The 27,609-nt window shown below is 45.2% G+C and overlaps 1 protein-coding gene across 1 annotated transcript in view; it reads left to right on the forward strand.

Moving 5' to 3' along the window:
- The first annotated feature begins 1,717 nt into the window (after positions 1-1,717).
- The window catches only part of LOC122934711 (WD repeat containing planar cell polarity effector), a 404,198-nt gene continuing 378,306 nt past the window's right edge, over positions 1,718-27,609 (forward strand). Inside the window, exon 1 of the mRNA XM_044290369.1 lies at positions 1,718-1,996. The gene's annotated coding sequence lies outside the window, so the exon portion shown is untranslated. The remainder of the gene's footprint in view (positions 1,997-27,609) is intronic.

Raw genomic sequence — 27,609 nt, forward strand, 5'->3', positions numbered from 1 at the left:
GTACTATAACTCCTAACATGAAACAGAGTCTATTACATGATGGGAGTTGTAGTACTTCAAAAATATTTATAAAATAAAAATATTCATACTCTTTTAGGGAAAAAAAACTGTCAAATGAGCCCAAAAATTCAATTTCCACGCAAAGGCAAAAACGCCAGAAAAAATAACAAAACGCAGGGAAAAACGGTGGCAGTTTTTCTGTTTTTTTTCCCCCCAAGACAAAAAACTCAGTGGAGTCCTAGCCTTATAGTAGTTTTTAATGTATGTGCTACTTCAGAGCATTGTTTACTAGGATTACTATAAAGTAAGCTCATGACTCTATAGCCAAGGGGTGGCGGTTGCTTTCAGCAGCTGGCACTCATTTTTAGGGTACGTTCACACATAGTAATATGATGCTGGAAATCCACAGCGTATGCTACTCGATAACTTTCCATATATTACACTGAATGTAAATAATGAAACATTTTTGTTTCTATCAGATGCCCGCCTCTGCCAGGTATGACCTCACCGACCGCTCTCGGTGTATATCAGAATAAGTCATAGATTGCTACGTTAATCCCGTAATGCTAAATTAACTTCTCTGATCTCAGAAACCGAACCGGCACAAACGAATGGTGTATTTCTTTTTGAAATTTAAGAACATGGGGTGACAACGTCACACAGGTCACACTGATGCGTTCTGAGCGGATCCTTATCTATTCAGAATGCATTAGGGCAAAACTGATCCGTTTTGGACCGCTTGTGAGAGCCCTGAAATGGATCTCAAACGGAAAGCCAAAACGCCAGTGGGAAAGTAGCCTTCGGATCCGGCAAACTGTATGCAACCGTAAATATGTTTTTTTTCGGATCCGTTGATATAAAGGATCCGTCTCTTCCGGTATCATCTGGAATAACTGATCCGGTATTACATTTTTTTCACAGATCAAAAGCAAAAAAAGCTCCTCCTATGTCCTGGCACATGCACAGACCGAAAAACCGGATCCAGAAACACGGCAATTTTTGGAACGCTTGGTACCGTATCCGGCATTAATACATCTATATGGAAATTAATGCTGGATCTGGCAAGTGCAGTAGTATTCCGGGATTTTGTCCGGTCAAATACCGTACACGGGACGGAACAGAAAACATCCTGATGCATCCTGAACGGATTGCTTGCCATTCAGAATGCGTTAGGACAAAACTGATGCGTTTTTTTTCTGGTATTGAGTCCCTTTACCGGATTTCAATACTGGAAAAAGAATAACGCTAGTGTGAAAGTACCCTTAGGCTACTTTCACACTAGCGGTTTTACCGTCTGCATGAGTTATGAACGGATCCGGTTGTATTATCTATAACATAGCCAAAACGGATCCATCATGAACTCCATTGAAAGTCAATGGTGGACGGATGCGTTTTCTATTGTCACAGAAAACGGATCCGTCCCCATTGGCTTGCATTGTGGGTCATGACTGATCCGTCTTGCTCCGCATCCCAGGAAGGAAAGATAACTGCAGCATGCTCTCCGGTATGGGAACGCAACAAAACGGAACGGAATGCATTTTGGAGCATTCCTTTCTGTTCAGTTACATTTTTCCCATTGACAATGAATGGGGACAAAACGGAAGCGTGTTTTTCCGGTATTGAGCCCCTGTGACGGATCTCAATACCGGAAAATAGAAATGCAAGTGTGAAAGTAGCCCTAGTCGGTATGGAGTCAGGGACTGTACAGTGAGATAAGGCTGCCACCCTTATAGCAGGGAGTAAAGCCCGCTCTTTGTGTGCTGCCAGTAACCCGTGGCCCGTTCTCGGGTCACCACAGTAATGACGGGAGCTCTCTCTGGTGCCTCCCGGCCTTCACGGCGCACAGAGAAGGCGGCCGGTTGCTAGGAGACGGCTCGAGGCCTCAGCTTGCCGCCGCTGTGGAACAAGAGGCGGGACTGCTGACTGCGTGACGTCACCTGCACCGGAGGATCCGGAGCCCCGGACTGTAGTAGAGCCTCCGGTAATTGGACTGGAGGTAGGAGCCGCGTCTGTCCTCAGCTCGTACCGTGTGACTGGCGGCATATCGTAGTCCAGAGCTCGGCTGTGATTAGCACTGGCGGCTCCTTTACCCCTCAGCTCCGGGGATTTGCTATGAAAACTTTCCCGCTGCCTGATATTTTAGTTTTGTCTGACAACCAGTATGGCTGCCTTTACTGTGTCCTCCGCGGTGGCCGCCCAGCTCTCCTACTTTGTGTATGGGTGTAATACTGACTGACCGCAGGGAGAGCTGACAACTCATGTGAGGGATGGAGCAGTGGTGGAGCAGGTTGTCACCCAACGCAGTCACAAGCCTAGTTGTACCTTGAAGTGCAGGTGACATTCTCCTCTGTTGGGACTGATAGGTGCAGCGGGGTTGGGGAGTTTTTGGACAGCTGCATTTGGCGCGGTTTCTACGAAAAAACTTGAGGTGGCTGCGCGTCATTGCTTCCAGTGCGAGCCCCCGGATAATGACCCCACAAGGACATGTCGTGGCTGCGTCCATAAGGGCTCATGTACACGTCCATATGTATTTTGCGATGCGCAAAACACAGATCCACAAAAAATACGGATGGCGTCTGTGTGCATTCCATATTTTGCGGAACGGAACAGCTGGCTCCTAATAGAACAGTACTATCCTTGTCCGTAATGCGGATAATAATAGGACGTGTTCTATTCTTTTGTAGAAACGGAATGCACACAGAGTAACTTCCATTTTTTTTGCGGACCCATTGAAATGAATGGTTCCGCATACGGTCCACAAAAAAAACAAAAACGGAACGAATGTTTGTGTGCATGAGCCCTAAACCACAGCTCCTATTAAAATGAATGGGAGGCGGTTTATGTGCGGCCGCCTGGCAGTTTTTGGCATGGTTGGCGGGGGCCATATCACACATTGCACGCTGGGGGCCCAGGGACTTCTCGTTGCCCCTCATTGCTGTAGACTGGAAGGTTTTCTACTTGCTGTCATCACATCTGTTGTCATTTCGGTACTAAAGGGGTTTTCTGGTCTATCCTCAGGATAGGTCATCAGTATCTGATCAGTGGGGGTCCGATACCCTGTACCCCTGCTGATCAGCTGTTTGAGAAGGCAGCGACGCTTGCAGCCTTCTCTCAGCTTTTCCTAGTCCGGTGACGCCATGTTCATCGGTCACATGACCTAGGCCAGGCATCCTCAAACTGCGGCCCTCCAGCTGTTTCAAAACTACAACTCCTAGCATGCCCGAACAGCCTACAGGTATCGGCCTGCAGCAGGGCATTGTGGGAGTTGTAGTTTTACAACAGCTGGAGAGCTGCAGTTTGAGGATGCCTGGCCTAGGCGCACGTCAGCCCCATTGAAGTGAATGGAGCTGAGCTGCAATACCAAGCACAGCCACTATACAATGTACAGCGCTGTGCTTGGTAGGAAGCAAGAAGACCATGGTGCTACTGCGAGCTCTGGTGCCTTCTCAAAATGGCTGATCGGCGGGGGCCCGGGTGTCAAACCCCTACCAATCAGATACGGATCATCAGGTCATCAGTTAATAAAATGTCAGACCTTTAAAGAGGTTGTCCACCCTTGGCTCGTTCACACAAACGCTTTTTTGCGATCCGTATACGGAACAATTCATTTCAATGGTTCCGCCCAAAAAAATGGAATGTACTCCGTATGCATTCTGTTTCCGTATTTCCGTTCCGTTGAAAGATAGAACATGTCCTATTATTGCATGTCCTATTATTGCCCGCAAATCACGTTCCGTGGCTCCGTTCAAGTCAATGGGTCCGCAAAAAAAAAACGGAACACATTTGGAATGTACTTCGTATGTCTTCCCTATCCGTTCCGTTTTTGCAGAACCATCTATTGTAAATTGTTTGCCCAGCCCAATTTTTTCTATGTGCCTCTTTCACACTTGCGTTGTCCGAATCCGTCGTGTACTCCATTTGCCGGAATTACACGCCGGATCCGTAACACCGCAAGTGAACTGAAAGCATTTAAAGACGGATCCGTCTTCAAAATGCGTTCAGTATTACTATGGCAGCCAGGACGCTATTAAAGTCCTGGTTGCCATAGTAGTAAGTGGGGAGCGGTATACTTACAGTCCGTGCGGCTCCCGGGGCGCTCCAGAATGACGTCAGAGCGCCCCATGGTATTTTCTCCGGCCAAAAAACGTTCCGGTCCTGAACTGAAGACATCCTGAACGGATTTCTCTCCATTCAGAATGCATGGGGATGAAACTGATCAGGATTCTTCCGGCATAGAGCCCCGACGACGGATCTCTATGCCGGAACAGAACAACGCAAGTGTGAAAGAGCCCTTATTACTGTATACTGTATATGCCATAAGGAAAAACGGAACAGAATCGGAAACACAAAAAAAAAAAAAACAAACAAAAAAAAAAAAGTCCCGCAAAACACTGAAAAAGACATACGGTCGTGTGAACGAGCCCTTATATTGATGACCTATTGTCAGGATAAAGTGGGCCGACTCCTGCACCCCCCGCCGATCAACTGTTTGAAGAGACGGCCGCACTCGTACGAGCGCAGCCTTCTCTATCTGCTCACCGCGGCATCCGCAGTGGTGAGCCGTGTAATTACAGCTCAGCCATCCCCTTCACTTCAATGGGACAGCTCTATAGTATTCACTTGGATAGGAAGGAGCCGCCCCATAGAAGTAAATGTGGACGGCAGATGTAATTGCACCGCCGCGATGTCGAGCAGGTAAACAGAGCAGAGAAGGCAGCGCTCAAAAGACCACTGGTTTCTCTTCAAACAGCTGATCGGCGAGAGTGGCAGGAGTCAGCCCCCGCTGATCTAATATTGAGGACCTATGCTAACTAGGGATGAGCGAATCGACTTTGTATGAATCATCTGAAGTTGATGCGCATAAAACTTTGTTCCAATACTGTACGAAGCAGGAGCTCCGTACAGTATTAGAATGTATTGGCTCCGATGAGCCAAAGTTATCACTTTGCGTAGTCTCGCGAGACTTTGGGTAATAACTTCATAAATTAATTTCTACTGTAAAAAAACATTTCCCGAACTCGGGTTCGGTTCCAAGTGGTATCTGTACCAGTACAAATTAATTTCATCCGAAGTCGATTCGCTCATCCCTCGTCAGGATAGGTCATCAATATAATAAAGGGGACAACCCCTTTAAGCATTGGAATCAGCGGGACGGTTTATATGAGGGACCAGAACTGTAGATTTCTATTGATTTCAAGTGTTAAACCCCCTATGGGAAATATGCGACGCAGGCCACTCAATATTATTATTTTTTTGGTTTGTTTATTCAGTTGTGGATCTGCAAAACGTGGATACCGTGTGTGTGTGTGCGGTCTGTAAATTACGGAACGTCCTGCCCTATCCTTGTCCATAAAACAGACAATAGGACAAGTTCTATCTATTTTTCAGAAAAGCAGAACGGACATATGGATGCGGACAGCACACGGTGGGCTGTCTGAATCTTTTGCGGCCCCGTTAAAGTGAATGGGTCTCTGGATTCGTATGCGACCCACGAAAAATGTGGATCAGATGCGGGCAAAAAGATAAAACCTAAGGCATATGTAACGCCAATTTTAGTATTTTTACCCCACTTTGCTGTAAAATGACACAAAAAAAGTGGAAAAAAATAAAAACTTGCATTTTTCTGGCAGCTTTGGTGTACACTGTAAAAATATTACTGAAAAACGCAGTATAGCAGAATTTCTTTAGTCAATTATAGATTCTGTCGTGGAGTGGATAGGGAGATGTTAGATGGAATCGGTCACCATGGTTTTGGAGTATTATCTGCAGAAATACTAGAGTACTGCTCATGAGTCCAGATCATATTTTCTACTGGCATAAACCTACAAAAAGAGTCCCTGCAAGGAACCAAGGCGACATCCTTAATCTATATGAAAATGGAAAGTCAATTTTATTGGAAACATTAAAATTGTATAATATCATAGTACGTAATTATGAGGATAACATCAAATGTAGAGAATATACTCTTAAAATACTGTACCAAGAAAATCCCCACCTGGCAAAACACGTACAGTCCCCAATAGAATGGAACAACATGTACCTTGTGAAAAGATGGGCAGGGCTCAATATCCAATATACACATATACTGTATGTTTTGTTTTAGAGGAGGAAAATTAAAAAAAAAATATATTTGAAATTCTTATCAGTCCTCAGATCAAACCCCCCCCCCCCCCCCCCATATCAGATCCTTGGATCAGACCCCTATATCAAACCACAGATGAGGAGACCCCATCAGATCTCCATGTAAGACACCCTCCCATATCAGACCCCCTTTAAACCTCAATGTCAGACCCCAATATTAGATCAGACCCCCATCAGAGCTAAAATAAATAAACTCCCCTCTTCTGCTCCGCTGCTACTCTGCACGTCCGGTGGTCTCTCCTGCAGTCACACTCCCTGGTCTTCTCCGGCCCGCGCTGCAAGCTTTAAGGACAGTCCAGCGCAGGCCTGGAGAAGACCAGGGAGGGATGAGTACAGGCAGCGCATCACTCACCGCTCCCCGCACCTCCTCACTAGTATTTGCTTTATAACAGCGGTCCCCAACCACCGGGCCGCGGCCCAGGACCGGACCCTGCAAGTGCTTTTTTTCAGGGCGGCGGCCGGGCCATCCTTATATTTTGAGTGCTCCTGCGCTGCGTTTCATAACCTGTTATAATCCCGCGAGACCCGTGACCTCCTGTGGCGGGTCTCGCAGGATCACTGTTGGAAAGGCGGTGCGCCGCAGGCAGAGCCACGGGATTGCGCACCGAACTGAAGCCCGTCACAGCCTGCAAGTACGGGGGGCAGATGATGATCAGTGGCACTAATGTTTGAATTCAGAAAGGGGTGAGCCCGCACCGGCCATATGAGGGCAGGGCAGGGACAGCAAATAATGAGGGGCAAAAACTGAAATATATAGAGAATGGGGCAAAATGAAATATAGGTAGAGAGGGGGCCTCTGACAAAACATTGGCAATTATAACTGGGTTATTATTGCCAAAGTTTTGTCAGTGGCCCCTCTACCTATATTTCATTTAGCCCCCATTCTCTATATATTTCCTTTTAATTTTGCCCCCTCATTATTTGCTGCCCCTGCCCTAATATCATATCACATTATAATAACTGGCACTAATGTCTGAATTCAGAAAGGGGGGCCCACGCCAGCCATATGAGGGCAGGGGCAGCAAATAATGAGGGGGCAAAATGAAAATGAAATATATACAGAGAGGGGCAAAAAATGAAATATATAGGAGTGGAGGCAAAATGAAATATAGTGAGAAAGGGGGCGACTGACAAAACTTTGGCAATAATAACCACGTCGGCCACATGAGGGGGCACGGTGGTGCTCTTGGTTATTATTGCCACAGGGGGGGGGCCCAAATAAATTCAAAGGTTGCCCTGGGGCCCATAGAATTCTAGTTACGCCACTGCGCCAGACGCATGCGTGCCCGACGCGCATATCACACACAGCGTGCGGCCGTACAGAGGGTCGGAAGGAGAGCGTTCCTTCCTTCCAACTGTGATGCCGGCCAGCCACTGCCACCAATATGAAAGCTGAAAAGGGCTAGTGAGGTAGGGATTGGTTAGGTCTCATTGCCCCACCAATGCAAATGAACATGAAGGCGGGGGGGGGGGTCAGCATCCAGCTTCAGATAGTATCTGAGGGAGTGAGTGGGAAAATGACCTGCAGTTCATTTTTCATGTCACCTTGAAAATATCAGCAGTGCAGCAGAGACCCTAGTCAGTTTTGAGTCACATTTAAATAATAAATGTAATAGTTATCTATTTTAACATGAACCTTGTGTTTTGTTATGCGCGTGAATCAGTCAGCGCCGACCATCACCCACTAAGCCCCCCTAAGCCCCGCCCAAGACCTAACTCCCCCCCCCCCCTGGTCCCTGGGAAAATTGTCTGACATGAAACTGGTCCTTGGTGCAAAAAAGGTTGGGGACCACTGCTTTATAAGATGCACTGCCATACCCCCCCCCCCCACATTTGGGGGAAAAAAGTGCGTTTTAGGCCTCATGCACACTGCCGTGTTTCACGGCCGTATGCGGGCCGTGGAACCGCGGCCTGGATCCCTCCTGAGAGCAGGAGCGCACGGCGTCACTGGTTGCTATGACGCCGTGCGCTCCCTGCTGCCGGCACAGTACAGTAATACACTGGTATAGATCATACCAGTGTAATAATGTATAGCGGCGGCAGCAGGGAGCGCACGGCGTCATAGCAACCAGTGACGCCGTGCGCTCCTGCTCTCAGGAGGGATCCAGGCCGCGGTTCCACGGCCCGCATACGGCCGTGAAACACGGCAGTGTGCATGAGGCCATATAAAGCAAAAAAATACAGTAAATACCAATAAAAAGGGGTATTCAAGGGGGAGAAAACAGAACTAGATCGCCCATCCACAATGCTGAGCTTAGATCTAAATAAACTCGCTTCTCAGCGCCATATTTAAGTGTACCGCCCCCCATACTGCATGCTGTACATGAGGCATTAGTGTACATTTTGTTCAAAAGGCATAAGCCCACTCGCCACGCCAAGGTTGCCTCTCAGAGTGGGACCTACTCTAAAATAAGCGCAGCATGGCGTGGTGACAACGCGGCACTGCCCTAGTAGGCGGCGGGACCCAGGAGTCCAAAGGCAACCCTGCTGTCTGACAATGGCACTGGGCCCCACCTGCACAGCGCCACAGAAACAAAGGCCACCACGCAGTACTGCGCCATGTGAACAGTTGTCTAACACAACATGCCCTATGCTATCGGGAACTCCAGCTGAGAGCCGGCAAGTCCGTACACCAATGCCTCCTGTACAGCAGTATGGGGGGTTGTACACTTAATATTGTGCTGAGAAGAGAGTTTAATTAGATCATAGCATTGTGGATGTGCGATCCAGTTCTGTTTTCTCCCCCTGGTATACCAATGGTACCCGCTAATGAGGCAATAATGTGGTCTGTTAAATCACAGTGCATATGTGCACTTTAATAGTAAATGAGTACATCCTATTATAACACAAGACCCATTATATCAGTGCTATGGAAAAAAGGATCCCTGAATAGAGAGTACAGTTTATGGCCCTGTAACCACGTCCCTGACCAAACTACCCGCCCTTCCTCGGACATGAGGAAGGAATCCAGCCAGGACACAGCACCTCAATTCGTTTTTGGCTACAATCAGCTTGGATGAAGTCCCCCCTGTGGAAAGGTGCCTAAGGCTACTTTCACACTAGCGGTTTTTTGCGGATCCGTCATGGATCTGCAAAAATGTTACTATAATACAACCGCATGCATCCGTCATGAACAGATCCGGTTGTATTATGTCTTCTATAGCCAAGACGGATCCGTCATGAACTCCATTGAAAGTCATTGTGGGGCGGATCTGTTTTCTATTGCGTCAGAGAAAACTGATCCATCCCCATTGACTTAAATTGTGTGTCAGGACGGATCAGTCTTGCTCTGCACCACATCGTGGACAGAAAACAGCTGCTTGCAGCGTTAGCTTGTCTGCAATGGGGACGCAACCAAACGGAATGGAATACATTCTGGAGCACTCCGTTTTGTTCGGCTTTGTCCCAATTGATAATGAATGGAGACAAAAGTGTGAGAGTAGCCTAGGCAGTAAGGTTCTTAGTCTGCTAGCTCCTGCAAAGGTGTGCCCATTTACTGACCTCCACTTGTGTACTGGATTTTGATCCTCCACTGCATTACCTGACCTATGCCTGTCCTCTGTTTTTACCCTTTGCTGCCTGCCCTGACCTTGGACCGTTTACCGTATAACATGCACTCCGCCTGCCCTTACCTCAGCCTCTCCCTGACTATAATTCTGCCTGACCTCTGTGGGCAGTCATACAGGGGCTACTCCAGGAGGTAGTGGCCCGTTAGTTCCCATTAAGCAAAGTCCAGGTCCCTATACAAAGGTTGAAAACTGGACTGCTAGAATCCGTAAAACACGGATGCCACCTATGTCCCTTCCGCAATTTGCGCAACGGAACAGACGGCCAATTATAGAAATGCCTATTGTTGTCCGCAAAATGGACAAGAATAGGACAGGATCTATAATTTTTGCGGGGCCACGGAGCGGAGTGCTGTCTGCATCTTTTGCAGCCTCATTGAAGGGAATGGGTCCGCACCCGAGCTGCAAAAAATGCGGCTTGGATGCAGAACCAAACCACGGTCGTGTTGAGCCCTTAGGAGTTGCCCAAAGTCTGATCTGTTTGTTGACACAGCGGTTCCACACAGACTGCCTTAAAAGTTGTCAGAATATACCGATGCAAATATATATATTTTTTTTACTTTTCAAAAAAAGTATAAACATAAAAACTATATAAATTTGATATCGCTCTAATTGTAGTGATACACAATAAAGTCAAGGTGTCCTTTTTGCTTCCCTCTGTTGCCGCCCTATACATTGTATGGAATCTCTGTTGCAACCTGCTGATGACACTGTGACACTATAAGCTTAGTGGCCACTTTCGTCTGAGAACATCCTGCTTGAAGCCTCGCAATGGCAAGGTACTGTTGATCAATTGTTAGGTGTCGTCTTGATCTCATGGTAACTGAATGTGAACAGCATGATGAGGAGGACTGTTTAATATCAATTCTAATTGAACCAGGAAAGGTATTGAGTGATTCATGGGTCAAACACCAGTTGTGAATTTTGCTGTTAAGCTCCTTGTTAGGCCCCTTTCACACGGGCGAGTTTTTCACGCAGGTGCAATGCGTGAGTTGAACGCATTGCACCCGCACAGAATCCGGACCCATTCATTTCTCTGGGGCTGTGCACATAAGCAGTGATTTTCATGCATCACTTGTGCGTTGCGTGAAAATCGCAGCAAGCTCTATTTTGTGCGTTTTTCACACAACGCAGGCCCCATAGAAGTGAATGGGGCTGCGTGAAAATCGCAAGCAAGTGCGGATGCGGTGCGATTTTCACGCACGGTTGCTAGGAGACGATCGGGATGGGGACCCGATCTTTATTATTTTCCCTTATAACATGGTTATAAGGGAAAATAATAGCATTCTGAATACAGAATGCATAGTACAATAGCGCTCGAGGGGTTAAAAAAATAAAATATAATTTAACTCACCTTAATCCACTTGCTCGCGCAGCCCGGCTTCTCTTCTGTGCTATGTACAGGAAAAGGACCTGTGGTGACGTCACTCTGGTCATCACATGATTTTTTGCCATGGTGATGGATCATGTGACGGACCATGTGATGACCGGAGTGACATCACCACAGGTCCTTTTCCTGTACACAGCACAGAAGAGATGCCGGGCTGTACTATGAATGCTGTATTCAGAATGCTATTATTTTCCCTTATAACCATGTTATAAGGGAAAATAATACAATCTACAGAACACCGATCCCAAGCCCGAACTTCTGTGAAGAAGTTCGGGTTTAGGTACCAAACATGGCGATTTTTCTCATGCGTGTTCAAAACGCATTACAATGTTTTGCACTCGCGTGGAAAAATCGTGCATGTTCCCCCAACGCACCCGCACCTTTTCCCGCAACGCCCGTGTGAAAGACGCCTTGGAGAACAGCAAGTTGTGCAAAAAGTACTGAAACTGTTTAGCATGTGCATTCAAAAGTTTTTAGAGAAGGTCACATTAAGTTCAGGGGGCTTTTACGGTAGGTTAGAGGGCATTTTAGGTTTATCCAGAAATTTTACCCACAAGCGAGATATCCCTAACTTTTTGTTCCATTTAAAGTGGAAAGTGCCAGGTCTGTCTCATAAACCTATTTCCCCATTGACTTCTATTGGGAAATGACATGCTGTGGTTCCCGACGTATGTTCAGGCAGGCTGTGCGCCGCACATTTTCCATAGCAGAATTGCGGACATAAAATCAGCCAAGTGGAATAAGTCAGCCCGGGGGGGATCAGTGTTAGAAATCTGCAGCACAAATTAACCTATTCCACTTTGCAATCCACTGCAGATCTGCAGCAAAATCTGCGACAGATCCACATGTGCATTTTTTTGTGAAGAACTGAGGATCTTTAAGAGAAATGCTGTTTGCTAGAAGTTGTCCAGCGTCAAAACTGCTGGTTCTTGTGAAGCATAGGGCAGGGTTCACACATGACTCATTAGCTGCGGATTTGCTGTCTCAGATTGCAGCATTGTACAGGGCCAGCACAGTGAATGAGCCTTCAGCAATTCTCAGCCACACGTGGCAGAAACTGACCCTTGGTGCGGATATTAAATCTGCTGTACAGGTCCTTCAAAAAAAATTAGCATATTGTGATAAAGTTCATCATTTTCTGTAATGTACTGATAAACATTAGACTTTCATATATTTTAGATTCATTACACACAACTGAAGTAGTTCAAGCCTTTTATTGTTTTAATATTGATGATTTTGGCATACAGCACATAAAAACCCCAATTTCCTATCTCAAAAAATTAGCATATTTCATCCGACCAATAAAAGAAAAGTATTTTTAATACAAAAAAAAGTCAACCTTCAAACAATTATGTTCAGTTCTGCACTCAATACTTGGTGGGGAATCCTTTTGCAGAAATGACTGCTTCAATGCGGCGTGGCATGGAGGCAATCAGCCTGTGGCACTGCTGAGGTGTTATGGAGGCCCAGGATGCTTCGATAGCGGCCTTAAGCTCATCCAGAGTGTTGGGTCTTGCGTCTCTCAACTTTCTCTTCCCAATATCCCACAGATTCTCTATGGGGTTCAGGTCAGGAGAGTTGGCAGGCCAATTGAGCACAGTAATACCATGGTCAGTAAACCATTTACCAGTGGTTTTGGCACTGTGAGCAGGTGCCAGGTCGTGCTGAAAAATGAAATCTTCATCTCCATAAAGCTTTTCAGCAGATGGAAGCATGAAGTGCTCCAAAATCTCCTGATATCTAGCTGCATTGACCCTGCCCTTGATAAAACACAGTGGACCAACACCAGCAGCTGACATGGCACCCCAGACCATCACTGACTGTGGGTACTTGACACTGGACTTCAGGCATTTTGGCATTTCCCTCTCCCCAGTCTTCCTCCAGACTCTGGCACCTTGATTTCCGAATGACAGGCAACAGTCCAGTACTGCTTCTCTGTAGCCCAGGTCAGGCGCTTCTGCCGCTGTTTCTGGTTTAAAAGTGGCTTGACCTGGGGAATGCGGCACCTGTAGCCCATTTCCTGCACACGCCTGTACACGGTGGCTCTGGATGTTTCTACTCCAGACTCAGTCCACTGCTTCCGCAGGTCCCCCAAGGTCTGGAATCGGTCCTTCTCCACAAACTTCCTCAGGGTCCGGTCACCTCTTCTCGTTGTGCAGCGTTTTCTGCCACACTTTTTCCTTCCCACAGACTTCCCACTGAGGTGCCTTGGTACAGCACTCTGGGAACAGCCTATTCGTTCAGAAATTTCTTTCTGTGTCTTACCCTCTTGCTTGAGGGTGTCAGTGATGGCTTTCTGGACAGCAGTCAGGTCGGCAGCCTTACCCATGATTGCGGTTTTGAGTAATGAACCAGGCTGGGAGTTTTTAAAAGCCTCAGGAATCTTTTGCAGGTGTTTAGAGTTAATTAGTTGATTCAGATGATTAGGTTAATAGCTCGTTTAGAGAACCTTTTCATCATATGCTAATTTTTTAGATAGGAATTTGGGGTTTTCATGAGCTGTATGCCAAAATCATCAATATTAAAACAATAGAAGGCTTGAACTACTTCAGTTGGTGTGTAATGAATCTAAAATATATGAAAGTCTAATGTTTATCAGTACATTACCGAAAATAATGAACTTTATCACAATATGCAAATTTTTTTAGAAGGACCTGTATGTCAACCTATACTAAACTAAGGCCTCTATGAGAGATGCTGATTATGTCAGGACCCGGTCAGGGAAAGACTGATGGATTTGCATGCAAGCTCAGTCAGTTTTTTCTGCAATTACATTCAGTGTGGGCGTTCTTGTTTCCGGATTGAATGTGTTCACGCGCGTTGAGAAAAACAAAGGAATAATAATCTACATCTCCGAGTAACCGGAAACACATTGCACGATATACAACAGGGGGCGATTCATGAATGTGATATTATGATGGAGGAGGACTTTCTTTTTGGAAAGAAAAAACGCAATTTGCGGTCCTCAGCACGGGTACAGCGGGACAACGGACGTATGAATGAGCCCTTTTCCTGTACAGACCCTGAGAGAATCTGTAACGTTCGCGTGAAAGAGGCCTTAACCATTTAAGAACCCAGCAAATTTTTTATTTTCATTTTTCTTTCCTCTCTACTTTCCAAGAGCCACTTTCATTGTGTGCTAAAAATTACCTGATGACCATATTCTGCGGGTCAGTCTGAGCATGATAATACCATAATTTTTTATTTTTTAATATTTTTAGATTTTTTTTTTTTTGTTTGCCTCCTTAGGCGCATCCTCAGTCAGAGCAGGATATTTCGAAGACCGTCTTTGATAAATCTCCCCCTACATCGTTGTCCTCCCTTCTCCTGAGTGCTGGCTCTGCCACCTCTGGAGCCACAGCTTTTTACATACGGGACGTACATATTATAATTTTACTGTAAGGCAGGTCTAAGCACAGCGATAGGTCTATTCATTATTAATAGGGTAATTACAGGCTCATTACATCAGTCGTACAATAGCTCTTCAGGTAGGGTTGCATTGTTGTCAGTGGAGGGCACGCTCGGCTGGGCAGAGAAGCCGCAGCTCCCGCATCCATATCTCAGCGTCTTGGCTGCTCTTTGATGAGAAGTGACAGAAGTTTTATCATAAGAGCGCATCATCCTCCTTGTGGTAAGTGAATATTTTATTTTTATTATGGATAGGTGGTTTATTTATACGTAAAGGAGCTTGCATTTTACATACAGTATAAGGAACAGTTCATTTATCCACTGTTAATGGCATCTAGATGGCGGGGCTTACCCCTCGTAAGTCGCCTGATCGGCTGATCGGTCATATTGTTTCTTTGCAGGGAGGTGCGCAGCTGCTAGACACTTAGTAAAGAGGCTCCCTATAGTAGTGGCCTAAAAACATGGCTGAGTCTCTTCACCCCCCCCCCTCCCTCTAGTGAACTTTCTGTGGAGTCTAGTGATAATAATGAGGAAAGTGTTGGCGGATCTGACAAAAAAATAAATAAATTAAAGGATCTGCATGCAAAAAATAAAATAAAGTTTATGAGCAGTTTAGGCATTATTCACAGTAAATTTGAGTATATTTTAGGCTACTTTCACACTTGTGGCAGAGTGATCCGGCAAGCAGTTCCGTATGCCAGCTGATGGCATTTGTAAGACTGATCAGGATCCTGATCAGTCAGAAAATTAATTGAAATTCCGGATCAGTCTTTCTGGTGTCATCCGGAAAAACTGATCCGACATTTATTTTTTTTCACATGCGTGCGCAGACCGTAAGGATGGATCCGGTATTTTGAATGTCAGGTCCTGCACTAATACATTCCTGCGGAAAAAAAATCAGGATTCAGGCACGTATTCAGTTTTTTTGGGCCGGAGAGAAAACCGTAGCATGCTACAGTTTTATCTTTTTCCTGATCAGTCAAAAAGATGGAACTGAAGACATCCTGAACGGATTGCTCTCCATTCAGAATGCATGGGGATGAAACTGATCAGTTCTTTTCCGGTATTGAGCCCCTAGGACGGAACTCTATGCCGGAAAAGAAAACACTAGTGTGAAAGTACCCTTACAAAGTATGCAACTTTTTGTGGATATAGTTACATACATCAGACATTCGCATAAAATTATTCATAAGGATATCTTCCACTGGATGCGTTTAGATACAGTTTTTTTTCTTAACCAAATGAGCCTCATTGCCTTATACACTTTTAATACTCTGGGGGGGAATAACAGCTCACGCAGAAAAAACGACATTGTATTATCCTCTGGAAACTATGCTTCAAGAGGCAAATATCTTCATACCTTTCATACTCAAGAAATTGCATTTGTTTTGCGGAACCATTGAAATGAATAGTTCCGTCTATGGAACGCAAAAAACGTCCCGTAAATGGGGGGGGGGGGGGGGGAGGGAGAACGGTCATGTGCAGGAGGCCTTAGGTCTCGTTCACTTTTTTCAGTGACACATCCGTGAAAATAAGCTTACATGTTTAATCTGTGAAGATGTCTGTAAAGGATCCATGGTTGGTCCGTGTGTCATCCGTAATTCACTGATGTTGCTCAGCTGAAGATTAATTTCCAAAGAATCTCCGATTAGTCTGAAAAATGGACGCAGCACGGATATGTGTCAGTGGGCGTGCCTGGTGCGCATCATGGATCAAAGTAGTGCAGGTGCCCGTGATGTTTATACTGACCCAGGGACATTTAAATCAATGTGTACGTGTGCTATCCTTGGAAAATGCAGACAGCACGACGGTGAAAAAACGGAAATGTGGACGAGGCCTTAGGCCAGACACACATGAGCGAATTCAATGCAAGAAACTCGCTGCATGTGGCAGTGTGAGTTCCTATGCTAAACTCTGCTCCTCTGACAGGATTGCACAGTGTCGTATTTTTATTTAGGCACTTGTGGGCACGTGCCTAGGGTGCTGCCCCCTGTTGAGTTTTTTTTTAATAAAAAAAAGTAAATAGTTTTCACCCCTCCAGTTATCCAGGTCGATTGGGGTGTTATAGGGTTAGGTGCGTGGGGCTGCAGGCCGCCGAGACAGTGTGTGTTCACCTGCAAGGCAGTCCAGGACCTGAACGTAAAAGCAAAGGAGGGGAAGGGAGGAGAGTGATTCTCCTCCCCCTGCTTTGCACTGCCGCACAAAGTCAAGAAGCGCAGGAGCATCCTGGGCGGAGCATGTAACTGCCTGCCTGCCTCGCTCTGACCGCTGTTGTCTTCAGTCACAGCCCGCCAAAAAGGAAGCAGGAGTGCCCTGGAGCAGCAGTGTGCCCAAAGAACTCCTGCCCTGTGAGTTATTCACCCAAAAGCTTGCAAATTGTTCTAGAATGGTGTATACCAGGGATGGCCAACCAGCTGTTGCAAAACTACAACTCCCAGCATGCCTACAGCTATCAGACTATAGAAGGGCATGGTGGGAGTTGTAGTTTTACAACAGCTGGAAAGCTGCAGGTTTGCCATGCCTTTTGTATACTTTCTGCTGTATCTAAGACTATGTTGTGATACTGTCTGCTGAGCCAGCCCATGTATCCACTATTGTCGTATGTGATACTGTATACTGCTGGAGAATGGACTGGTGTGGTGTGTGCGTGTGTATACTGCTGGAGAATGGACTGGTGTGGTGTGTGCGTGTGTATACTGCTGGAGAATGGACTGGTGTGGTGTGTGCGTGTGTATACTGCTGGAGAATGGACTGGTGTGGTGTGTGCGTGTGTATACTGCTGGAGAATGGACTGGTGTGGTGTGTGCGTGTGTATACTGCTGGAGAATGGACTGGTGTGGTGTGTGCGTGTGTATACTGCTGGAGAATGGACTGGTGTGGTGTGTGCGTGTGTATACTGCTGGAGAATGGACTGGTGTGGTGTGTGCGTGTGTATACTGCTGGAGAATGGACTGGTGTGGTGTGTGCGTGTGTATACTGCTGGAGAATGGACTGGTGTGGTGTGTGCGTGTGTATACTGCTGGAGAATGGACTGGTGTGGTGTGTGCGTGTGTATACTGCTGGAGAATGGACTGGTGTGGTGTGTGCGTGTGTATACTGCTGGAGAATGGACTGGTGTGGTGTGTGCGTGTGTATACTGCTGGAGAATGGACTGGTGTGGTGTGTGCGTGTGTATACTGCTGGAGAATGGACTGGTGTGGTGTGTGCGTGTGTATACTGCTGGAGAATGGACTGGTGTGGTGTGTGCGTGTGTATACTGCTGGAGAATGGACTGGTGTGGTGTGTGCGTGTGTATACTGCTGGAGAATGGACTGGTGTGGTGTGTGCGTGTGTATACTGCTGGAGAATGGACTGGTGTGGTGTGTGCGTGTGTATACTGCTGGAGAATGGACTGGTGTGGTGTGTGCGTGTGTGTACTGCTGGAGAATGGACTGGTGTGGTGTGTGCGTGTGTATACTGCTGGAGAATGGACTGGTGTGGTGTGTGCGTGTGTATACTGCTGGAGAATGGACTGGTGTGGTGTGTGCGTGTGTGTACTGCTGGAGAATGGACTGGTGTGGTGTGTGCGTGTGTATACTGTATACTGCTAGATAAAGGAAGAAAAACATAAGGATGAAACACGTCTTTTTTTATTTTTTGCGGGACAACTTGTATTGTTCATTTTGTGGCACATAACACTTTTTGATCGCTTCTATTACTTTTTTTGTGGTGAATAAGGAAAAAACAGCAATTGTGATATATGTACACACCGGTATATATAATATATTTTTTTTAACGCCATTCACTGCACAGGATAAATGATATCACAATTGTGTAGTGCAGGTTGTTACGGACATGATGATACCAAATATGTGGTGGGGATTTAATTTTTACAATTTTTTTGGGACTTTCACAGACATTGCTATACTGACAGTCACCAGCAGGCACCGACTAACTCGCTGAACGGGTTCGCATCCGACTAGCACGAAATGCGGATCGGATGTGGAGAAATACAACGGCCATGTGCATGAGCCCTAACTTTGTGACAAATGGGCAAGGGCGGACTGGGTATTTAAATTGGCCGTGCAAAAAGAATAAAAAAAATGGCCCCATGTTGTAGACGAGTCCAAATTGACAGAAGCGTGGCTAACACAAGTAAGTGGGGCCAGCATTACCATATTGTGGCACAAAGTACCGCCACAGCAGAACAAATACTTCAGTGCAACACAGTAAACTGCCCCAGCAGCATCAAAAACCTCAGTGCATCACATAATACCGCTCCAGCTGCGCAAAATACCACCTCAGAAGCTGTCCCTCTGTGGTGGCCAGATGCCACCTTCTGTCCTACTCCACTTGCCTCAGGATGGCAATATAGTTGAATTCAGGAATCAGGAGGGCATCTGTGGTCGCCAACCAGGTACATACAGACGTGGACAAAATTGTTGGTACCCTTTGGTCAATGAAAGAAAAAGTCACAATGGTCACAGAAATAACTTTAATCTGACAAAAGTAATAATAAATTAAAATTCTATAAATGTTAACCAATGAAAGTCAGACATTGTTTTTCAACCATGCTTCAACAGAATTATGTAAAAAAATAAACTCATGAAACAGGCATGGACAAAAATGATGGTACCCCTAGAAAACACAGAACATAATGTGACCAAAGGGACATGTTAATTCAAGGTGTGTCCACTAATTAGCATCACAGGTGTCTACAACCTTGTAATCAGCCATTGGGCCTATATATATGGCTCCAGGTAATCACTGTGTTGTTTGGTGATATGGTGTGTACCACACTCGACATGGACCAGAGGAAGCAAAGGAAAGAGCTGTCTCAAGAGATCAGAAAGAAAATTATAGACAAGCATGTTAAAGGTAAAGGCTATAAGACCATCTCCAAGCAACTAGATGTTCCTGTGAGTACAGTTGCACATATTATTCATAAGTTTAATATCCATGGGACTGTAGCCAACCTCCCTGGACGTGGCCGCAGGAGGAAAATTGATGACAAATCTAAGAGACGGATAATCCGAATGGTAACAAAAGAGCCTAGAAAGACTTCTAAAGAGATTCAAGGTGAACTTCATGCTCAAGGAACATCAGTGTCAGATCGCACCATCCGTCGTTGTTTGAGCCAAAGTGGACTACATGGGAGACGACCAAGGAGGACACCATTGTTGAAAACGAATCATAAAAAAGCAAGACTGGAATATGCCAAACTACATGTTGACAAGCCACAAAGCTTCTGGGAGAATGTCCTGTGGACAGATGAGACAAAAATCGAAGTTTTTGCCAAGGCACATCAGCTGTATGTTCACAGACGAAAAAATGAAGCATATCAAGAAAAGAACACTGTCCCTACTGTGAAACATGGAGGAGGCTCTGTTATGTTCTGGGGCTGCTTTGCTGCGTCTGGCACAGGGTGTCTTGAATCTGTGCAGGGTACAATGAAATCTCAAGACTATCAAGGAATTCTAGAGAGAAATGTACTAGCCAGTGTCAGAAAGCTTGGTCTCAGTCGCAGGTCATGGGTCTTGCAACAGGACAATGACCCAAAACACACCGCTAAAAACACCCAAGAATGGCTAAGAGGAAAAAATTGGACTATTCTAAAGTGGCCTTCTATGAGCCCTGACCTCAATCCTATTGAGCATCTTTGGAAGGAGCTGAAACATGCAGTCTGGAAAAGGCACCCTTCAAACCGGACACAACTGGAGCAGTTTGCTCATGAGGAGTGGGCCAAAATACCTGCTGAGAGGTGCAGATGTCTCATTGACAGTTACAGGAAGCGTTTGATTGCAGTGATTGCCTCAAAAGGTTGCGCAACAAAATATTAAGTTAGGGGTACCATCATTTTTGTCCATGCCTGTTTCATGAGTTTATTTTTTTACATAATTCTGTTGAAGCATGGTTGAAAAACAATGTCTGACTTTCATTGGTTAACATTTATAGAATTTTAATTTATTATTACTTTTGTCAGATTAAAGTTATTTCTGTGACCATTGTGACTTTTTCTTTCATTGACCAAAGGGTACCAACAATTTTGTCCACGTCTGTAACTGCATGACTCCCCCCCTGTGTTAATGAATTCGGGGAGCGACAGATCATTACTTACCTGGCTGACGGCCCCCTGGACATTTGCCCACCGGGAAATTTCTTTGTAGTCTATGGCCTATTGGAATTAGAAATTATTATTTTTTTTTTTTACAAAATTCATTAAAGCATACATGTGTGCCTAAAACGCACCCAGAGGTGAATACAAAACTAACCATATAAAAATAAAAGATGGAGGTGTGTAAAAGTTCACACATACCACAAGTGTCTACATCAACTAGAGCCTGTGCTATCCAAAACGCTGAAACGACATGAAATACTGTCATCCTCAGATGTGTGTATATACTGCGAACAGCTACTATGCTTCCAGATATCAGTTTTCTGACAGCACACAGCATGCCGAGTATAACGATACAAGCTGATCATTTATACATGCAACCACACACAACTTTACATGAAATAGTGATTATAAGCAAAATTTGTACAAAAGTCAACTTTATGACCAAAATGCTAACTGGAATTAGTTTGCAAAGAGTCCTTTGTGGCCACAGTTAGTAGTTGAAAATGTCACTTTTGACCAAAATTTAAGGGCTCGGTCACACGAACGTATTTTGCGTTCTGTATACGGGCCGTTTTCTGCGTTTTCGCATGCGGTCCATATACGGAACCATTAATTTCAATGGGTCCGCAAAAGATGTGGACAGCACTCTGTGTGCTGTCTGCATCCGTTGCTCCATTCCGTGGCCCCGCAAAAATTATAAGTCTTGTCCGTAGGCATTTCTATTATATGCCTCCTGTTCCGCAAATTGCGGAAGACACACGGGCGCCATCCGTGTTTTGCGGATCCTCAATTTGCGGACCGCAAAAAGCGGCACAGTCATGTGAACAAGCCCTGAAGGTTGCCAGGTGGGGGCTTCTGCCCAGCAGTGAGCCCCCGTGACCTCATCGACACTGATGGGCGGACCATCAGAGCCGGTGACATCACTGAACACACTGCTGGGCGGAAGCCTCCGCCCGGCAGTGTGTTATGGTAAATTAAAGTGCCCTTGCCCTGCGAGATCCTGCGCAGGGCAATGGCGAGCATCGGAGAATGAAATGCTCCGATGCCAACATCAGGGGAGCTGCCTGGGTGAAACTATGGGTATGTCCGGGTTCAGCTCTGAACCTGGACAACCGCTTTAACCATTTTTCTGTAGTGATAATTGTTATCCGATTGACACATAACAGGTCGCGCTAGAGTATCAGTCAGCAGACTTTGTGACGAATATCTGGTCTGAACAGGGTAGGAACAATGTAAAAAATGATCATCTTTTGTGGTGTGAGTGTTGTGTTACGGATCAGTGAGTGTGGACCCACTGTGCCAACTAAGCAGTCCTGGTTTAGTTGGCAGCTGACCCACAGGGGTGAGAAACTCTGGTGCAAGCATCATGAGCTCAGTATACCAAAAAGTGCACCAAAAACACCAGAACTACAGGTGCAGTCTTAACAGTCACTAAGGCTTCTATGCTGGTTGTGAGATCCAGGAAGCACACTGGAATTGTAGATGTACGCAGACACAAGATCGACTGACTGGCATGGTAGCAGTGCAGACATCGGCAGGGCAGGCTGGGTGTTTGGCAGAGACACCGACAAGGCAGACAGACTGGGTTAACTGAAACATGAACGGAACCCAAACTCACTGCATGGGTGCCATCTCCCGGGAGTGAGCCTCTGAAGCTAAATACACTAAATATCAGCTCACAGCGCAGACACTGAACATGAAACAGAACGGCGCATGCGCGGGATCTCCGGTGCATTGTGTCAGGGGAAAGAGGAAGGCACCAAGACTGCCGCCCCCTTGACTTCAAGCAGCCAATTTGCATACACCGCCTGGGATGAAAAAAGTTTGTTTTTCTGCAAAGTTTTCCATCAGATGAAATGGGCAAAGACATCATGGCAGACATGATGCCTATAGCTGTACGGTACTGTGGGCAGTTGGGGAGGCATTATGGTGATCAGGTTCCCTTTAGACAAGAGTGGGAGTTTCTGCGTGGCGATGGAGCAGCCACCCCCACGGTCCACAGAAACCTTATTCGCATAAAAGTAAAAAGAGTAGAAGACCGGATTTTCATAAGAAAGGAAAAGTTATGTTAAGGGACACCTACCTTACATAGCGGTATGTTCACCTTGAACTGGTATTGGAGGTGAGAGACTCGATTTAACAAGTATGGCTGATAGGAAAGAATAGAAAATAATGTAAAAACTTATTAGTTCCCAATTAATGGTCCAGGTGAAAAAATATTTATATCTATTAGGGATCGACCGGTATTGATTTTTTTTAGAACCAATAACCTGTCAACTTTCAGGCCTATAGCCAATAACATCTTCATTTTCATTTTTTAAATAGTTTGGACTTTTCGGACGTGGCAATATGTGATGTTTATTTATTTATTGTTTATATATTTTTATAAAAGTCACACAAGAAAAGAGGTAATGCGATATCTATATAACTGAAAAATCCAGAAAACCAACCAAAGCAGTGATCAATTATTACACTAAAACATAACTTTTAATTCAACAATATTAAAATAATTGACCCTTAGCTGATATGATGGAACCAAGTAGCTACTCATAAAGAGTCACAAATGATAACAACTCGGATAAGAAACTGAGTGCACGGCGGCACTTAATAAGGAAACCTTTGTTCCTACTGCTCTGGCCTCAGGATCCAGGTAAGCAGGAATCCACTCCCTTGGAGGAGACTACAGGTGAAACTAAAAAAATTAGAATATTGTGCAAAAGTCTATTTATTTCAGTAAGGCCTCATGCACACGACCGTTCCGTTTTTTGCAGTCTGCAAAAAAACGGAAGCCGCCCATGTGCCTTCCGCAATTTGCAGAACGGAACGGGTGGCCCATTGTAGAAATGCCTATTCTTGTCCGCAAAACAAGAATAGGACATGTTCTATTTTTTTTGCGGGGCCACGGAACGGAGCAACGGATGCGGACAGCACACTTGAGTGCTGTCCGCATCTTTTGCGGCCCCATTGAAGTGAATGGGTCTGCATTTTGGCGGCTCGGATGCGGACCCAAACAACGGCCGTGTGCATGAGGCCTAATGAAAATTAAAAGGAATTGCATTAATGCAGCTTAAAATTTGAATTTTGTGAAAAGGTTCAATATTCTAGGCTCAAAGTGTCACACTCTCGTCAGCTAATTAATCCATACCCCTGAGCAAAGGGGACCTGAGATTGTGACTTTGGGGTTTCATAAGCTGTAAGCCATAATTATCCAAATATAACAAATAAAGGCTTGAAATATCTCGCTTTGCATGTAATGAGTCTATCTCATATGTTAGTTTCACCTTTTAAGTTGCATTACTGAACTAAATGAACTGTTTCACCTGTATATACAACAATAACTCATGGGTTTGTGGGGTCTAATATGTCCCTGTGGCGGTATAACCATAGCCACTAAATGTTAGCGCAGCCTCACCACAGGGCACTCGTCCTTAAAAAGGCGACTCCATCTGGAACCTAAATATTTTATATGTAAAATTGGAAAAGGGGGTGATTGCTACTTAATATTTTTTTTATACCTTTATTTTATTTTTGCAGTTTATTTAATAACTATTTCCCCCCTTAGGGGCTAGAACCTGGGATCTTTCAATCCCTTGTCCTATTCACCCTAATAGAGCTCTATTGGGGTAAATAGGACCTCACACTCTCCCTGCTGCCCTGTGCATAGTACACACAGCAGCAGGGAGATTACCATGGCAGCAAGGGCTTCAGTAGCATCCTGGCTGCCATGGTAACCGATCAGAGCCCGCGATTACACTGCTAGGGCTCCGATCGGAAGCTGCCACTGCCACCAATGAGAATGATGGGAGGGGACTCTGGCCAGTGCCACCAATGATTTGTATACTGGAGTGGGGGGGGGGGGGGGTGCACTGCCAGGGAGCTGCGATCAGCGGCAGCAGTCAACCCCTCAGGTGCGTCACCTTCCGGTCATATAGGCTGGGCACCGCCTCCTGTATTTGTATTAGACGTTAACTTTCATTGGTGGCGCAGTGCGCCCGCCCCTCCTCCTCCCCTCTCTACTCATTGGCAGCGCGGCACAGGGGGAGGCAGAGAGTGACTCCTTCTCCCCTGTGCTGCTGAGGGAACATGAGCGCGCATTCCGTCATAGAATTGCGTTATTGTCCGTGGTAACGGAATCTATAACGCAATTCACCTTTTACCACCAAATGAAGTGTGAACGAACGTCATAATATGAAATTCGCTCATCTCTAATAGTGATACCTCATGCAATAGTTATTACTTTACATTCCCCATATGTCTACTTCATGTTTGGATCATTTTGTGAATGACATTTTATTTTTTGGGGATGTTAAAAGGCTTTGAAGTTTTAGAAGCAAATCTTTGAAATATTTCAGAAAATTTCCAAACCCCACTTTAAGGACCAGTTCAGTTATGAAGTCACTTTGTGAGGCTTACATAATAGAAACCACCCGTAAATGGCCCCATTTTAGAAACTACACCCTTCAAGGTATTAAAAACTGATTTTACAAACTTTGTTAACCCTTTAGGTGTTCCACAAGAATTAAAGGAAAATGTAGATGAAATTTAGAGTTTCACTTTTTTGGCAGTTTTTACATTTTAATCCATTTTTTTCTGGTAGCAAAGCAAGGGTTAACAGCCAAACAAAACTCAATATTTATTACCCTAATTCGTAAACTGCTGTTCGGGCACACGGCAGGGCGCAGAAGAAAAGGAGCGCCATGTGGTTTTTGGAGGGCATATTTCACTGGGATAATTTTAAGTTGCCATGTCATGTTTGAAGTCCCCCTGATGCACTCCTAGAGTAGAAACTCCTAAAAAGTGACCCCACTTTGGAAACCACAGGATAAGGTGGCAGTTTTGTTGGTACTATTTTAGGGTACATATGATTTTTGGTTGCTCTAGATCAGGCATGCTCAACCTGCGGCCCTCCAGCTGTTGCAAAACTACAACTCCCATCATTCCCAGACAGCCTACAGAAGGGCATGGTGGGAGTTGTAGTTTTACAACCGCTGGAGGGCCACAGGTTGAGAATCCCTGCTCTATATTATACTTTTTGTGAGGCAAGGTGACTTTTTTTTGGTTGTTTGTTTCAGTTTTACATAATAAAGCATTTTTGAAAAAAATTATTTTTTTAGTGCCTCCATATTCTGAAAGCCATATATATTTTTTTTTGGGGGGGGGGGGCGACTGTCTTATGTAGGGGTTTATTTTTTTCCGGGATGAGATGATGGTTTGATTGGTACTATTTTAGGGTGCATATGACTTTTTGATCGCTTGGTATTACACTTTTTGTGATGCAAGGTGACAAAAAAATAGCTTTTTTGAAACTGATTTTTATTTTTATTTTTACGATGTCCACCTGAGGGGTTAGTTCATGTAATATTTTTATATAGCAGGTAGTTACGGATGTGGCAGTACCTAATATGTATTTTTTATTTATTTAAGTTTTACACAATAAAAGCATTTTTGAAACAAACAAAAAAATCCTATTTTGGTGTCTCCATATTCTGAGAGCCATAGTTTATTTTATTTTTTTGGGCGATTGTCTTAGGTAGGATCTCATTTTTTGCTGGATGAGATGACAGTTTAATGGGTACTATTTTGGGGTGCGTATGACTTTTTGATCTCTTGGTATTACACTTTTTGTGATGTAAGGTGACAAAAGAAAAAATTTTGGACACCGCGTTTTTTTTTTTTTTACGATGTTCATCTGAGGGGTTAGGTCATGTGATATTTTAATAGACCTAGTAGTTACGGACGCGGCGATGCCTAATAAGTCTACTTTTTAAAAAATAAAAACACTTTTAAACACAATAAAAGCAAAATATCATGTTTTAGTGTCTCCATATTTTTGCCCGATTGTTTTATGAAGGGGCTCATCTTTAGCAGTGAGGTGACTGTTTGATTGGTACTATTTTGGAGGGCATACGCCTTTTTGATCGCTTGGTGTTGCACTTTTTGTGATGTAAGTTTTTTTTATAGAGCCAGTTGTTACGGACGCGGCAATACCCAATATGTTTTTATTTATTTATTTTATCAGTTTTTTTACTTGAACCTTTATTTTTTTTATTATGAAAAACACTTTTTAAACTTTTTTTTTTACTTTTTTTCTTTGTCCCACTTTGGGACTTCAACTTCTGGGGTCTGATTCCCTCTGTAATGCATTACAATACATCCTGTATTGTAATGCATTGGCTGTCAGCTTTTATGCTGACAGCCTGCCTGTGAGACCCAGCCTAAGGGCTGGATCTCACAGGCTTCCATAGAAGGTAAGCCCTGATGCCTATGGAAGGCATCGGGCTGCATTTTATGCCATCTGGTCCCCGTCACTGCGCCCGTACCCTCTGCATGCCGCAGTCATCTTTGACCGCGGTATACAAGGGGTTAATACGCCGGCATAGGTGTTTTCACCGATGCTGGTGTATGCAGCAGGGGCCCCGCTGTCGGTGACTGCTGGGTCCGTGCCGCTGATCGGGCGGGTGCAGCTCCTGCACCCGCCCCCTCCCAGCCCACTGTACATGTACGGCGCTGTTCCTTAACGCTGGGTTCAGACCTGAGCGTTCGCGATGGAGCGCTCTGTATGCACGATTCTTCGGGCGTCTGACATGCGCAGCTCCGGAACAAGCCAACGCCTATTGTCGCGCGTTCCCGCTAAGTCTATGTACAGGAACGCGCGACAAGACGCCCCAAAGAAGCTCATGTACTTCTTGGGGCGTTGGGCATTTTACAGCGCGATCGTACGCGCTGTAAAGCGCCCAGGTGAGAACCATTCCTATAAGGAATCATTGGTTCTTGCCTGTTGAGCGTAGGAACGCGCTGTAAAACGCTCAGGTCTGAACCCAGCCTTAGTCACGTCCACCAGCGCCGTAGATGTACGGCGAGAGTCCTCTACGGGTTAAGGATTCATGCACACCCCTGTTGACGTTTTTGCTGTCGGAGCAGAGCCAAGAGCCAGCTGTAATTTTTTTTTCACCTGCACAAATGTCCTATCATTGTCTGCAAAATGAACAAAAATAGGACATATTCTA

This window comes from Bufo gargarizans, chromosome 4 (genome assembly GCF_014858855.1).
Source record: "Bufo gargarizans isolate SCDJY-AF-19 chromosome 4, ASM1485885v1, whole genome shotgun sequence".
Lineage (NCBI taxonomy): Eukaryota > Metazoa > Chordata > Amphibia > Anura > Bufonidae > Bufo > Bufo gargarizans.